The sequence below is a fragment of the Rutidosis leptorrhynchoides genome, chromosome 11, assembly GCF_046630445.1.
Source record: "Rutidosis leptorrhynchoides isolate AG116_Rl617_1_P2 chromosome 11, CSIRO_AGI_Rlap_v1, whole genome shotgun sequence".
NCBI lineage: Eukaryota > Viridiplantae > Streptophyta > Magnoliopsida > Asterales > Asteraceae > Rutidosis > Rutidosis leptorrhynchoides.
The window spans coordinates 316322335-316337672 of record NC_092343.1 but is presented as its reverse complement, the minus strand read 5'-3'; positions in this window follow the sequence as shown (position 1 = coordinate 316337672).

Here is a 15338-nt window from a genome sequence, read left to right as displayed (position 1 = left end):
TTTAAGAATGACCTGCTTGATAGTTATTTGAAAGACCAAGGCATTGAACATCAGTTCTCTACTGCTCGGACCCCCCAACAGAATGGAGTAGTCGAACGACGTAATCGTACGTTATGCGAAGCAGCTCGAACGATGCTTACTTACTCCAAACTACCTCCAAAAATGTGGGGGGAGGCCATTTCAACTGCATGATATACCCAAAATCGTTGTATTGTTAATAAACATTTTGATAAAACTCCATATGAGTTATTATATGGTAGACGCCCGAATGTCAAATATTTCCGTGTCTTTGGTTGTATATGCTATGTGCTTAACGATTTTGACAGCCTCGGAAAGTTTGATCCAAATGGCGATCAAGCCATATTTCTCGGTTATTCTTCGAACAAAGTTTCTTATCGGGTTTATCACAAACGGACAAAATCGATTAAAGAGAGCATAAATGTCAAGTTCGATGAATTTTCGGGAATGGCTTTTGAATAACTCAGTTCAAAACCCGAACCTAACCTGGCTACTTCTTCTTCCGCGCAAAACTCAATTTTCTCGACGAAGGGTGTTCCTACGGTTACATCAGAGGAACTGGATATCTTGTTTGATAGTCTTTATGCTCCTCAACGGATTTCAAATGTTCAAGCCGTACCGGTTACACCGTCACAGTCAACTACTGTGGAGACTCAACAAATTCTTTTTGATGAAGATACAACAACAACTGATTCACCTGTTGCTTCTTCATCCTCCCTACCACCTCCTGTTACTGATAATCTTGAACTAATTCAAGATTCATCAGTTGATACAACTCCAGCTGTTTCTCCAGATACTCAATTGAATCCATTAGATAATGTTACATCAGATCAAGCGGATCAAAGCTCAAAATCAACAACGGTTGATGTTTCAATGGATACCACTGATTTACAACATCTTCCACACAACCGATGGACTAAAAGTCATCCAATAGATCTTATTATTGGTGATGCATCTGCTCCAGTCTCAACTCGAAGGGCTACTTGGAATATGTGTCTATACACTGCCTTTCTTAGTAAGATTGAACCAATAACGGTTGCTCAAGCTTTACTAGACCCGAACTGGGTGGTTGCAATGCAAGAAGAGATCAATCAATTTGAACGGTTGAAAGTATGGCGATTGGTTCCAAGACCAACGGGTCAACGACCAATAGGGGTTAAGTGGATTTTTAAGAACAAGAAAGATTCTGATGGAATTGTGGTTCGGAATAAGGCACGTCTTATGGCCAAGGGATATCGACAACAAGAGGGTATTGATTATGACGAAACGTTTGCTCCGGTTGCTAGGATTGAGGCTATTCATCTTTTCCTTGTATTTTCTTCTCACATGAAGTTCACGGTATTTCAAATGGACGTCAAAACTGCTTTTCTGAACGGTCGTCTTCAAGTGGAAGTTTATGTCGATCCTATTCATCCAAATCACGTATACTACTTGGAGAAAGCTTTGTATGGTCTGAAGCAAGCACCGCGTGCATGGTATGAGACCTTAACAAAGAATTTGCTGGACAACGGCTTCTCTCGTGGAATGATTGATACAACGCTATTCATCCGTAAAAACCACGGTCACATTCTCTTGGTTCAAATTTACATTGATGACATTATTTTTGGTTCCATGTCCCCGGCCTTATGCAAAGAATTTGGTGACCTTATGGCCAACAAATTCGAAATGAGCACGCTTGACCAGCTAAACTTCTTTTTGGGGTTACAAGTAAAACAATTACCAAACGGGATTTTTCTCAGTCAAACAAAGTATATCAATGATATGCTAAAACGTTTTAAAATGACTGCTTTAAAACCAATGACAACCCCAATGAGGACTTTACTGGATGCTAATACTAATGGGGAACCCTGTGATATTACACTTTATCGAAGCATGGTTGGTTCTTTAATGTATCTGACTGCAAGTCGACCCGACATTACACTTGATGTAACTGTCTGTGCTCGCTTTCAGTCAAACCCTAAGAAATCTCATTTCAAAGCGGTTGTTAGGATTTTTCAGTACCTTAAAGGTACACCTAACCTTGGGATCTGGTATCCTCATGGATCCGATTACAATCTCACTGCTTACACTGATGCGGATCATGGCGGTTGTCATGTTGAGAGAAAAAGCACATCTGGACCAATTCAGATGTTGGGAAATAGGCTAGTTGGTTGGTCATCCAAAAAGCAGAACTGTGTGTCTTTATCAACAGCTGAGTCTGAGTACATTGCTGCAGCTCATTGTTGTTCACAAGTTTTGTGGATGCAAATTCAACTTTCTGACTATGGCTTTAAGTTTTCTAAGACCCCAATTTACTGTGATTCACAAAGTGCTATTACAATTACAAGCAATCTGGTCCAGCATTCTAAGACTAAATACATAGATATTCGCTATCATTTTATTAAGGACCATGTAGAGAAAGGGGATGTAGAGTTATACTTTGTGCCTACCAAAGTGAAATTAGCTGACATGTTCACTAAGCCTTTAGATGAACTTAGGCTAAAGTTCTTGATCAAAGAGATTGGCATGGTAGAGTATAGTGCTTGATATTCCTTAGATCTGTTGGGACTTATTCTTGGGATCTTGTGTTTAGGGGAAGTAGATACTTTCTAGGGGGAGCAACTACTTTCATATGCTTTGGATATCATCTTTTAAGGGGGAGTCTTTAGATTTATGATAACTTCCTGGATATAATTGTTCAATGGTTACGTAAGGGGGAGGTAACTCATTGATATCATATTTCAAGGGGGAGTTAATTCATTTTCTAGGGTAATTTTATCAAAATGCTGATTTACTTTCTTGTATATCACATTTTGAGGGGGAGAAAAAGGGAGAAAATGAGAAAATTAATCAAAAATATTGTTTTTCAAAAGTGAATTCATAAACTCTTTGTTTTATATCTGAAATTATTCACTAAGGCTTGTATACATCTTAGTATGCAACCCGTTTTAACAATTGGTATCACTGAAAATTTGTACTTTATTCTCAAATTCAAAGTTCTTTTAAGTACAAATCTTATTTTAAAAAAATTCATAAAAATTGGAAAAGATAAAATCCAAAAATATTTGATTTTTACTGAATAAATGCTATTTTTAGCATTATACCGAATCTGACATCCAACAGTACAGATTCGGTAAGTTCAAAGTTTTTCAAAAATTGTCTCAGAATTGTTTTTCATGAAAAGATTGAAATGAATTTTAATAGGAAAAATCAATTTGTCAAGATTTTGAAGTTAAATTGATAAAGTTTTGAAAAGTGGACTGTATTCAGTAAAATAGGCCCATTCGGTAAAGCCCATTTGGTATTTTATCTTCGGTATCTATAAAAGGAGGGTCAAAGTCAAACTGCTCTCTTACTGTGCTTAATTACCTACCGAGTCTTACTGATCATACCGAATCTGCCTAATCTACCGAATTCGTTCTTCTATTTCTTCAAATCTTTGGTATAATTTCATTTTAATCATTGCTTTAGTTACATTCGTGTAGATCTGAGATAATTAAATGTTTTTCAACCAGAAAAGATCAAAATAACTGGATTGTGACTCTCAATTTCAAAATTTTGTTGATTATACCGAGTCTGAGTCGTATTCTTTTAATCTTTGATTAAACTCAATTGATTTGGTTAATTAACATGAATTCTTGTCTAGTCTGAGTTATATTAATTGATCTATCATTTGACCAAGCTTGATTACATGTTTAATTGATTGTTTGATGGATTCTGTATCTACCGAATATGTTATATCTACAGTACCAAGTCTGTTCATACGATTAACATGTTGATCTGCTTCTAATTGAGTGGTTAATTGATTATGGTTGTGATTTTACATGATAGAATATGGATGTTTGAGTGACTTTATGTTAATTTTGGAGATACCGAATCTGTTCTTCTCTTGATACCGAATCTGACTTTTGGTACCTTGAAACTTTCTGATTTTTATCTTTAAACACTTAACATGTTTATTCTATATCTTTCTGATCTGAAAACTCAAGCTTATTTGGTTACAGAATCTCAAGTTTTCATGACTACGAATCTGCTTGAAATGTGTTTAAAAATTGACCAAGTGTTGTTCTGATTCTTTGTGTTATATAATTGACTTTGCATGATGAATTTGTATTGTGATGAATATCATATGAATGTCATGATTGTCAATTACTTGTTCATATTTGAGAATAAAGGATTTTTATATTTTTGAAAAATCATAAAAATCATAAAAATATAAAAGATAACACATATACAAAGGATTTCAAAGGCAAATAAGAATAGAGATATATGCTTTATGTTAAATATCTTGCGGTCTTCTATTTCTTATTTATATAGCTAAATGACGAACAATCACTTCATCAACCCTGAAACCAACATTCCCTGCAACTACTGGACTGCAATTCTAGAGAGGCACACTATGTGGCCTGCTCTAAACTCTACAGTCAGTGTACATGTAACAGATCTGGAGCTACTTAACAGAACAATTAGGTTTGTGGAAGCTACACAACCTACTGCTGAAAATCCAGAGGGAACACGAGCTCGTTTTGAATTTCAACTGAGAGGAGTTCAAGGGAGGAGGAGTATCACTAAGGCTGATTTCAGGAGGATATTCAGACTTCCTGTTGTGCAGAATGCTCCTGCTTTTCCTGCTACTTAGCAGATGATGTCATCTATCTTTGATCTTGGTTATGTTGGAGCCCGCAATGTTCTTCCGGCAAAGTTTTAGAAGAAATATCTGCACTCAAGGTGGTATGTGATCTTCTCAATCATCAACAGATGCTTGCTGATGACAAGGAGTGGATCCGACAGCCTGACTGTGCCAATGCTGAAGTTGTTCTACTCTTTCATAAGAGTAGAAGCACCTGACTATGTAGAACTAATATGGGATTTGGTTCAAGCTCAAGTTGATAAACCAAGGGGTTCATACATCCCTTGCGAAAGTTTTTCTGTATCTTTATCGATGATGCTATAACTACTTGCAGAAATGCAAATATATTTGTACCAGGTACACATGGATTACAGATGAAATGATTTGGGGAGCTGAAAATGAATACCCCGATGGTATCTGATAATCAATTCACTGCGCCGATTCCAAATTGGCTAGTAAGGCTAGCTGAACCCCAAGACGCTCGTATGCGTTCTTATTTTGAGGTTGTACGAATACCTCTTCCGAACTTAGTACAACAAGATCAAGTTGAACCCGCCGCGGTTCCATCCCCAGAGGTTGTAGAGGAACCTGTAGTATAACCACCTGGACCAGCTAATCCTCCACTTAGGGTGAACCTTAAATGATCTAGGGCAGCACACCAAGCTCAACCTGTGAGGATCAGGGAACCTAGTCCAACTAGGATTGAAACAACCCTTTCCACAACACCCGAAGTGAGCAGTGACATCGACACTTCAGCAACAGCATCTGAATTATCTCCCGAACATTCTCCTAAGAGAACTTGATATATCCCTTATGAGATGATTCAAACTCCGCCAACCTAACGAGTAACTAGATCTAGGACTTCGACACCTATCGTCTGCCAAATAGTTACTACTACCGTTGGTGATTACGGACCAAGACCTAGAACCAATTAGGTCACCCTCACCCATCTCCGTATCACATCCAATAATAACAGTAAGCCCTACACTAAATGAAGCGCAAGTTTCGGTAGGCAAGAGATCTAAACGCACAGATGGTACAAAGGCCACTAAGTCCATCAAATCTAAACAGGACTTAATAATAAATCCTACAAAGCAAGGTGCTTCGGCATCTAAGGAAGTAAAGTCTTCCTCTGTAGTAAAGTCTGTGTTGACTCAATCGATTGAGGAAACTCAATCATTGAAGTCCAGAACGGCCAAAGGGGAGCCGAAAAATCTTGAAAAGGCACCCTGCGTATCGGCTGGAAATCCTCCTGTGCCTCAATGTATAACAGGGTCTCGAGGTCCGGCTTATCTTGATGAGGGAGATCTGTCGCATCCCATGGAAATGAGTCAACATGACAATCCTTTGGGATATTTATCAGACTTCCAGCAGATTGATTCCTTGATTCATGAAAGTGATTCATTGGATCAAACCACTTCTCTTCCAGATTCTGAATCTCAGGGTCTGGAGGAAGAGGCTTTAACTAAAAGAGATTTTCCACCTCATGGTATATCAATGATTTCAGGAGTCGGAGATAGAAATATCTCTGCGAAAGCTAAACCAACGGGTAGTTCTGCTACTCTGTCAGAGTCGCATGAGACTAAAGTCATGGAGGTGGATGCTTCAAAAGAAACTTCGCCGGTGACAACTCCGGTTGTTACCCAACCTCCATCAGAAGGGGATATCACGAATCTGACTAGTAGTATGTACAGCCCTACATATAAGAATAATACCGCACAATCATCCTTACCTGCCCTCATGGCAACTCACACACTTCCATCGACATCGCCTTCAACAGATGCTGCTGCTGCTGTTCCCATTGTTACTTTTCCATCATCACCCTCTCATTTACTACATTTCTATGATGCTTTGGAGCAAGAATATTTTAGTAGTATGTTTTCTAGAGTCAATCTTGATGTTCTTCGATGCACTTCACTTTAAGCATTGTTTCATGCTCGTGTTCGATATCCATTTACTTCCTGCTCTTCTCCTTTAAGTCCTCACCGTGATGATGAACATGACAATTCTGATCCTCAGAATAGCCATGAGGGGGAGATAGGAGTAGATGGAGAATATCTATCGGTGAACATTTCAACCAAGGGTGGTGATGTGAGGTCTTCATCAGTTTCACAAGCTCAACAAGTTCAGACAGAATCAGAAATAGTTTCTGCACATGATGAAATTGATGATAAGGAGCCTGAGCAAGTTATAATTCCAATTGTTCATAAAGAGGCTGATAGTGGACTAGTGGATGAGGATTTGAACTTAAGTGATTTTTATCTTGAAGAGACGGATGATGATGGGTTTGTCATCTTAAGCAAGTTATCTTCATTATCTTCAATTCCGGAAGATGTAGAGATTGTAGATGAAGGGAATCCTGATCCAGTAATAGAAAGTGATGATGAAATGGATTCTTCTGATGACGATGAAGACAATCTTTATGTTGATATAAATGAAGATGATATCTTTGATCATATTGAAGATGATAATGTTCCAAATGATGATGCAACAAATCCTACTGATCATCCATCGAATTCTACACCCTCATCGAGTTCACATCCAACAAATGCTAATGAAAGCTCAACTTCTGGTACATCTACATCAAGTGAAACAGTAAATTCCAGATTCAAATACAACCATGGAATATTCTTTAAGAATCAGGAACAAAGATTGTTTTTGGGAGTTGAACATGATTTTATAACGTTACGAAACACATTCATCGAAGAAAATGCTTACAAGATCTTCCACATCAAAGATACACCAAGGAGTAAAAGATTTACTTATATAGGTTCACGATTGCTTCCAGCAAGTGAAAGGAATTGGTATGAGTTTATGTGGAGAAAACACATCAACAAAGATGAAGATGATTTGTGGCTTCAAAGAAAATATCGTATTTCAGAAGTGTTGAATATTGCTCGAGTCGAAGTAGAGATAAGTGAAAAGAAAGACGTCATCAGTCAGTTCCACGTTATTAGAGAAGATGAGAAAGAGTACAAGTTCACAGAAGCAGATTTTCATAATCTTGACATGCTTGACATCATTCACATCTATAACTACCTCAGTATCATCACCATTCGACCTTTTGCTAAGGCTCAAGCTTTGGAAGCTGTGAAAAGATACATGATGGAGACAATTGAACTGATGAGACGTGAAGATTTTCAAATAGGACTCGAAGCAAATAGGAAAAAGATTCAAATAACTTGTCCAAATCAATTTACCGAGGGACTGAAGGATATGAGGATGTTTCAAATGCAATTCGAACCCGAAGGGTTTGTATTTGTAAATTCTCAAAAGGGAAAGGTGTTCATTCGTACTGAAGAGCTGAACAAATATTCAGATGGAACACTTAAGGATGCACTGAAGTATCTTAAAATTCGTCAAAGCAAGGTTGATGACTTTGATACAAAAATGGGTCTTGGAGAGTTTATAAAACATATCAGAGATCGTTTAAAGCTCAGAATCCGTACAAGACAGTTTGAGATTCTTCGTGGCCAGAGAAAGAGAAGGTATTTCAAGGAAATGGATGAATATCCATTACATGAGGGATATCCAAGGAAAGCGTGGGGAGTCTGGAAAACTTCTAAGAAAATTTCAGAAAATCAAGTAGAAGTTTCAAAACCAGATGGCTCACGATGGAAACTAACGTTTGGACCTCTCAAGATTTCACAATAGGATTATATTGTAAAGTTCATATTTAACACTAAGGGGGAGATTGTTAGGACCCCGAAGTTGTATAGTGTTAATGTGAATTAAGCTTTAAATGAAGGTTCCTTAGAAGAGGGCTATATAAGGAACCTAAGTAGTCCTAATTAGATAGCCATTGTATTGTAACCGAGTTCTAGAAGCTGTGGAATGTAATTTTACCGATTCTCTCTCATACCGAGTCTTCTTCCTATATACCGAATATCACTCTATCTTATCTTTTCTCTCAATCTCAACATGATCTAACCTATCATATACATTTTAACTGAGTCGTTAAGTCATGGTTAGTCGTTACATGTAAATGTTGATTTGAAACCTTTAAGTTAACGATCATGTTAAATGTTGTTAACCCAATGTTTATTATATCTAATGAGATGTTAAATTATTTTATTATCATGATATTATGATATATTAATATATCTTAATATGATATATATACATTAAATGTCATTACAACGATAATCGTTACATATATGTCTCGTTTCGAAATCCTTAAGTTAGTAGTCTTGTTTTTACATATGTAGTTCATTGTTAATATACATAATGACATGTTTACTTATAATTTATCATGATTAAACATAGTGTAACAATATCTTAATATGATTCATATGTAATTAGTAAGGCGTTGTTATAACGATAATCGTTATATATATCGTTTCGAGTTTCTTAATTCAATAAACACAATTTTATGTATATAACTCATTGTTAAAATACCTAATGAGATACTTACTTATCATAATATCATGTTAACTATATATATAATCATATATATGTCATCATATAGTTTTTATAAGTTTTAACGTTCGTGAATCACCGGTCAACTTGGGTGGTCAATTCTCTATATGAAACCTATTTCAATTAATCAAGTCTTAACAAATTTGATTGCTTAACATGTTGGAAACACTTAATCATGTAAATAACAATTTCATTTAATATATATAAACATGAAAAAGTTGGGGTCACTATAATGGGCGGGATATTTATAAGTACTAATAATCGTTCATTTGACCGGACACGGGAATGGATTAATAGTCAATGGACTCAATAAAACATGGGTGGATTACATGCAAGGACACTAGGTGTAATTGATAATAAAGTATTAAAACCTTATTATAGTTTAAGTCCCCAATTAGTTGGAATATTTGACTTCGGATATAAGGATAATTTGATGAGGACACTCGCACTTTATATTTATGATCGATGGACTGTTATGGACAAAAACCAGATGGACATATCGAATAATCCAGGACAAAGGAAAATTAACCCATGGTAATAAACTAAAATCAACACGTCAAACATCATGATTACGGAAGTTTAAATAAGCATAATTCCTTTATTTTATATATCTCGTCGCACTTTTATTTACTGTCATTTTATTTATCGTACTTTTAATTATCGTACTTTTTAATTATCACAATTTTATTATCGTCATTTTATTTATCGCACTTTAATTATCATTATTTACTTTACGCTTTAAATTAAGTTATATTTATTTTTAATATTTTACATTAGGTTTTAATTGTGACTTAAGTTTTAAAATCGACAAACCGGTCATTAAACGGTAAAACCCCCCTTTTATAATAATAATACTACTTATATATATATATATATATATATATATATATATATATATATATATATATATATATATATATATATATATATATATATATATATATATATATATATATATATATATATATATATATATATATATATATATATATATATATATACAAATATAGTTTAAAATAAAATATAGCGTTAAACTTGGCTACCTCCCTGCGGAACGAACCGAACTTACTAAAAGCTACACTACTGTACGATTAGGTACACTGCCTATAGTATTGTAGCAATGTTTAGTTATATCCACTCTATAAATAAATAAATAACTTGTGTAAAATTGTATCGTATTTAATAGTATTTCGCAATAAAAATATAACTATTTCGTATACACCTCTACACACATCAAGTATTTTTGGCGCCGCTGCCGGGGAACACCGAAGCGAAACGATATAAAAAAAGAGTAAAACGAAAATATATATTTTATAAAGTATAAAAGTATTTTTTTAGATCTTAAAAATATAAGTGTATTTAAATTACTTATTTTAAATTTTGTAAAAATTATAAAGTAAAAATTAAAAATAAAAAAAATAAAAAAATAAAATTAAAACTGAACCTGCAATTTCTGGCCTGCACCTCTTTTGAACCTGCATACTCCGCACTCGCGGAGCTCCTGGGCAGAAAAAATCCGCACTCGCGGAGCCTATTCTGACACGCCAGGTTTCAACATCGTACAACATTAATTACGGAGTATTATTAATTATTATTATTAATCAACCCTAATTAGGGTTTAATTATTTAATTAGTTTTTAATATTAGTTTTAGTTTTATTATTTAATTTATAATATTAAGTATTAATTAGTTTTATTACTTATAAAATTAATACTTTTATAAAATAATAATATAAAAATAATATTTTTGTAAAATTGTATTTTTATAACTTTAAGCCTATTTTTATATTGTGTATATTTTTAATCGTTTAATCGTAATTTATATATTTATCGTTCGTAAGTGCTTTTTCTTTAGACTAAGATTTGGGTGCTTTAGAATTTTGCGACGCCGTTTTAAGATTTTAGTACTTTTTAAGTTATTGCCGTTTTGGATATAGAATTTCTTTTAAGCTTTAATACCTTTAGACGCAACTTTTAATATTTAGTTTTTAGACTTTTAAGTTTTGACGCTGTATTTTATTATTTATCGACACTTATTTTTCAACCTTTTATTTTCGACCTTTTATTTTTCGACATTTTTCGACGCATTTTTTTTTCTTTCTTATTTCTCGACGCTCTAGTTTTTAGGACATAGAATTTTCTATTTCTTCTCTAAAATTTCTTTAAACTTCGACGAAAAATTATTTTAAGTGGTTAAATTGATAGACATCCAAAATTTTCTGGTTCGTAGTAATAGTTGGATTTGTTAGTGGCGAGTTGTGGGCTTCCGATTTAAAGGGTCCTGGCTACCTGCTGTATCTATTGGCTATTCAAAATGTGAGCAAAATCAGAAAAGTCTATTAATTTGATAGCTTATATACTTTTTATTTTTATAACTAATAGGATATTCGGTGAATGCACCGAGCAAAACGTTCACCACTTTTCATACGTTCACCACCTTTCATACGTTCACCACCTGTAACTCGATCAAGACATCTAGCTAATATTGTCGCCGTTGATTTTTCTATAGAATCGTCATCTAGTCGACCAAGTACTCCAATTAAAATTTTCGATAATCCATTTTTTGAACCCAACCTCGCAATTGAGAATCCGGAGGATATTCAGGGACAATTCAGAGATCCTGAACCACTAATCATTCCTCCTGAACCACAAATCACTCATCCAGAGATTGTCGAGGAAGAAACCATTAAATTAGAATCCCTTAGTGATTCAGATTCAACAAATTCAATAATGGTAAATATGGAACATCTAAGTATGGAAGACCGAATGAGAGCTAAACGCACTGGCCAAGGTCACGCAATTACTCAACCAGACATTAATGCGCCAGATTATGAAATCAAAGGACAAATCCTACACATGGTAACTAATCAATGCCAATTTAGTGGTGCGCCGAAGGAAGATCCAAACGAACATCTTCGTACCTTTAATAGGATCTGTACACTATTTAAAATCCGAGAAGTGGAGGATGAACAGATATATCTCATGTTATTTCCCTGGACTTTAAAGGGAGAAGCCAAAGATTGGTTAGAATCGTTACCTGAAGGGGCGATTGATACATTGGATGTTTTAGTTGAAAAATTTCTTAAACAATTCTTTCCTGCATCTAAAGCCGTGAGACTTCAAGGAGAAAATATTACGTTCACGCAAAAGCTAAATGAAACATTATATGAGGCATGGACAAGATTTGGAAAGTTATTGAGAGGATGTCCGCAACATGGTTTAGACACTTATCAAATAGTACAAATATTCTATCAAGGATGCGATATTACTACACGAAAAGACATCGACATAGCAGCTGGTGGTTCCATTATGAAGAAAACCGCAACTGAAGCTTACAAAATTATTGATAACACTGCTTCCCACTCACATAAGTGGCATCAAGAAAAAGATATCGTTAGATCATCTAAAGCGGCTAGAGCCGATTCTAGCCATGACTTCGATTCCATTTCCGCAAAGATAGATGCTGTCGAGAGACGAATGGAAAAGATGACTAAAGATATTCACTCAATACGAATTAGTTGTGAGCAGTGTCGAGGACCACATTTGACAAAAGATTGTCTCAGTATTGAACAAACAATGGAACAAAGAGAGAATGTTTCATATATAAACCAAAGGCCCGGAAATAATTATCAAAATAATTATCAACCGCCAAGACCAAACTACAATCAAATCAGAATTATAACCGAAATGTTCCATACAACAACCAACAAGGTCCTAGCAATCAACAAGTATCCAATAATACTTACAATCAGCAAGACCTATTTTTCAAAATAAACCACCACAAACCGATGATAAAAAGCCAAATTTAGAAGACATGATGTCGAAGCTAGTTGAATCTCAAACTCAATTTTTCACATCTCAGAAACAAACTAATGAACAAAATGCTCAAGCATTTAGAAATCAACAAGCTTATATCCAAAATTTGGAACAAGAAGTAAGTAACCTAGCAAGGTTGATAGGTGAGAGAAAACTGGGAAGTCTACCTAGCGACACAAATTCTAACCCTCGGAATGAAACAGCTAAAGCCATTAACACAAAAAGTGGTATTACACTTAAACCACCTGAAATACCTGTAATTTCTGATGACTCTATTCCTACTCCACAAGAACCAGAATCTGAGCAAGAAAAGGAAAAAGAACCGGTAGTTGAAAAGGTTAATGAAGAGAACATAGTTAAGGCTAAACCTTATGTTAAACCATACCAACCACCACTTCCTTACTCGAGTAAAATGAGAAAAGAAAGACTTGAAGCCGAGCAATCAAAATTCTTGGATATGTTTAAACAAATAAATGTCAATCTTCCTTTCATTGATGTGATTTCAGCAATGTCTAAATATGCTAAATTCTTGAAAGATCTAATCACAAATAGAAAGAAAATGGAAGAACTATCGGCTGTTACTATGAATGCTAATTGTTCTGCAGTGCTGTTAAATAAGATACCAGAAAAATTATCAGATCTAGGAAGTTTCACAATTCCATGTTTTCTGGATAGTCTTAGTTCAATAGAAGCATTGTCAGACTTAGGTGCTAGTATAAATTTAATGCCGTATTCACTATACGCTAAACTAGACCTTGAAGAATTGAAACCAACACGAATAAGTATACAACTAGCTAATCGATCAGTAAAGTATCCTAGAGGGATAATGGAGAACATGCTAGTTAAAGTTGGTACTTTAGTATTTCCAGTAGATTTTGTTATTTTGGACATGGAAGAAGATTCTTGAGTTCCTCTCATATTAGGAAGACCATTCTTAAACACGGCTAAAGCAATAATAGACGTGTTCGGTAAGAAACTGACCCAAAGTATAGAGGACGAGAGTGTTACCTTTTCTATTGATAGAGCCATGCAACAACAGCAATCTGCAGATGATACATGTTATTATATTCAAACTATAGATTCACATGCAGAATTGTTACAAGAATTTCAAGAATCACAGGGAACAGGAGAATGTTCTTTAGGAGAAGGAACTGAACCAATTGATGAAGCTGAAATGTTAACTACACTTATGGCTAATGAATATGAACCAACAACAGAAGAACTTCAAATGCTAAAAGAGGAAGACAGATATCGATATAAATCATCGATAGAAGAACCACCGACATTAGAGTTAAAGCAACTTCCAAACCATTTGGAATATGCTTATTTATATGGTGAATCTGAATTACCTTTAATAATATCATCTTCTCTTACGAAAAATGAAAAATCTCAACTCATTTCTGTGCTAAAAGCTCATAAACCAGCTATTGCATGGAAGATTCATGATATTAAAGGCATAAGTCCTTCATATTGCACACATAAAATCCTTATGGAAGAAGGTCATAAAACATATGTGCAACGCCAATGAAGACTAAATCTTAATATGAAAGATGTTGTTAAGAAAGAAATTATTAAACTGCTAGATGCAGGTTTAATTTATTCAATCTCTGATAGTCCATGGGTAAGCCCAGTTCAATGCGTACCTAAGAAAGGTGACATGACTGTCATCACAAATGAGAAAAATGAGCTTATTCCCACAAGGACTGTAACAGGATGGCGTGTTTGTATTGATTATAGAAAATTAAATGACGCCACCAGAAAAGATCACTTTCCCTTACCTTTCATTGATCAAATGTTGGAAAGATTAGCCGAAAACAGTTACTATTGTTTTCTTGATGGTTTCTCCGGATATTTTCAAATTCCAATAGCACCCGAGGACCAAGAGAAAACCACATTCACGTGCCCTTATGGTACTTTTGCTTACAAACGCATGCCATTTGGACTTTGCAACGCCCCTGCAACCTTTCAAAGGTGCATGATGGCAATTTTTCACGACATGATAGAAGAATGCATGGAAGTATTCATGGATGACTTTTCAGTCTTCGGTGATACAGTTGAATCATGTCTAGTTAATCTTGAACGAATGCTTATTAGGTGCGAACAATCAAATCTAGTTCTTAATTGGGAGAAATGTCATTTCATGGTTAGAGAAGGCATCGTTCTTGGTCATAAAAGTTCAAAGGAAGAAATTGAAGTGGATAGAGCTAAAGTAGATGTAAATACTAAACTTCCACATCCCACAAATGTTAGAGGAGTTAGGAGTTTTCTAGGGCATGCCGGTTTTTACCGACGTTTCATAAAAGATTTTTCTAAAATTGGCACTCCTATGAATAAACTCCTAGAAAAGGATGCTCCATTCATCTTTTCAGATGAATGCATCAAATCTTTTAATATTCTTAAAGAAAAACTCACTAATACGCCGATCATGATAACTCCAAATTGGAATCTACCATTTGAACTCATGTGCGATGCAAGTG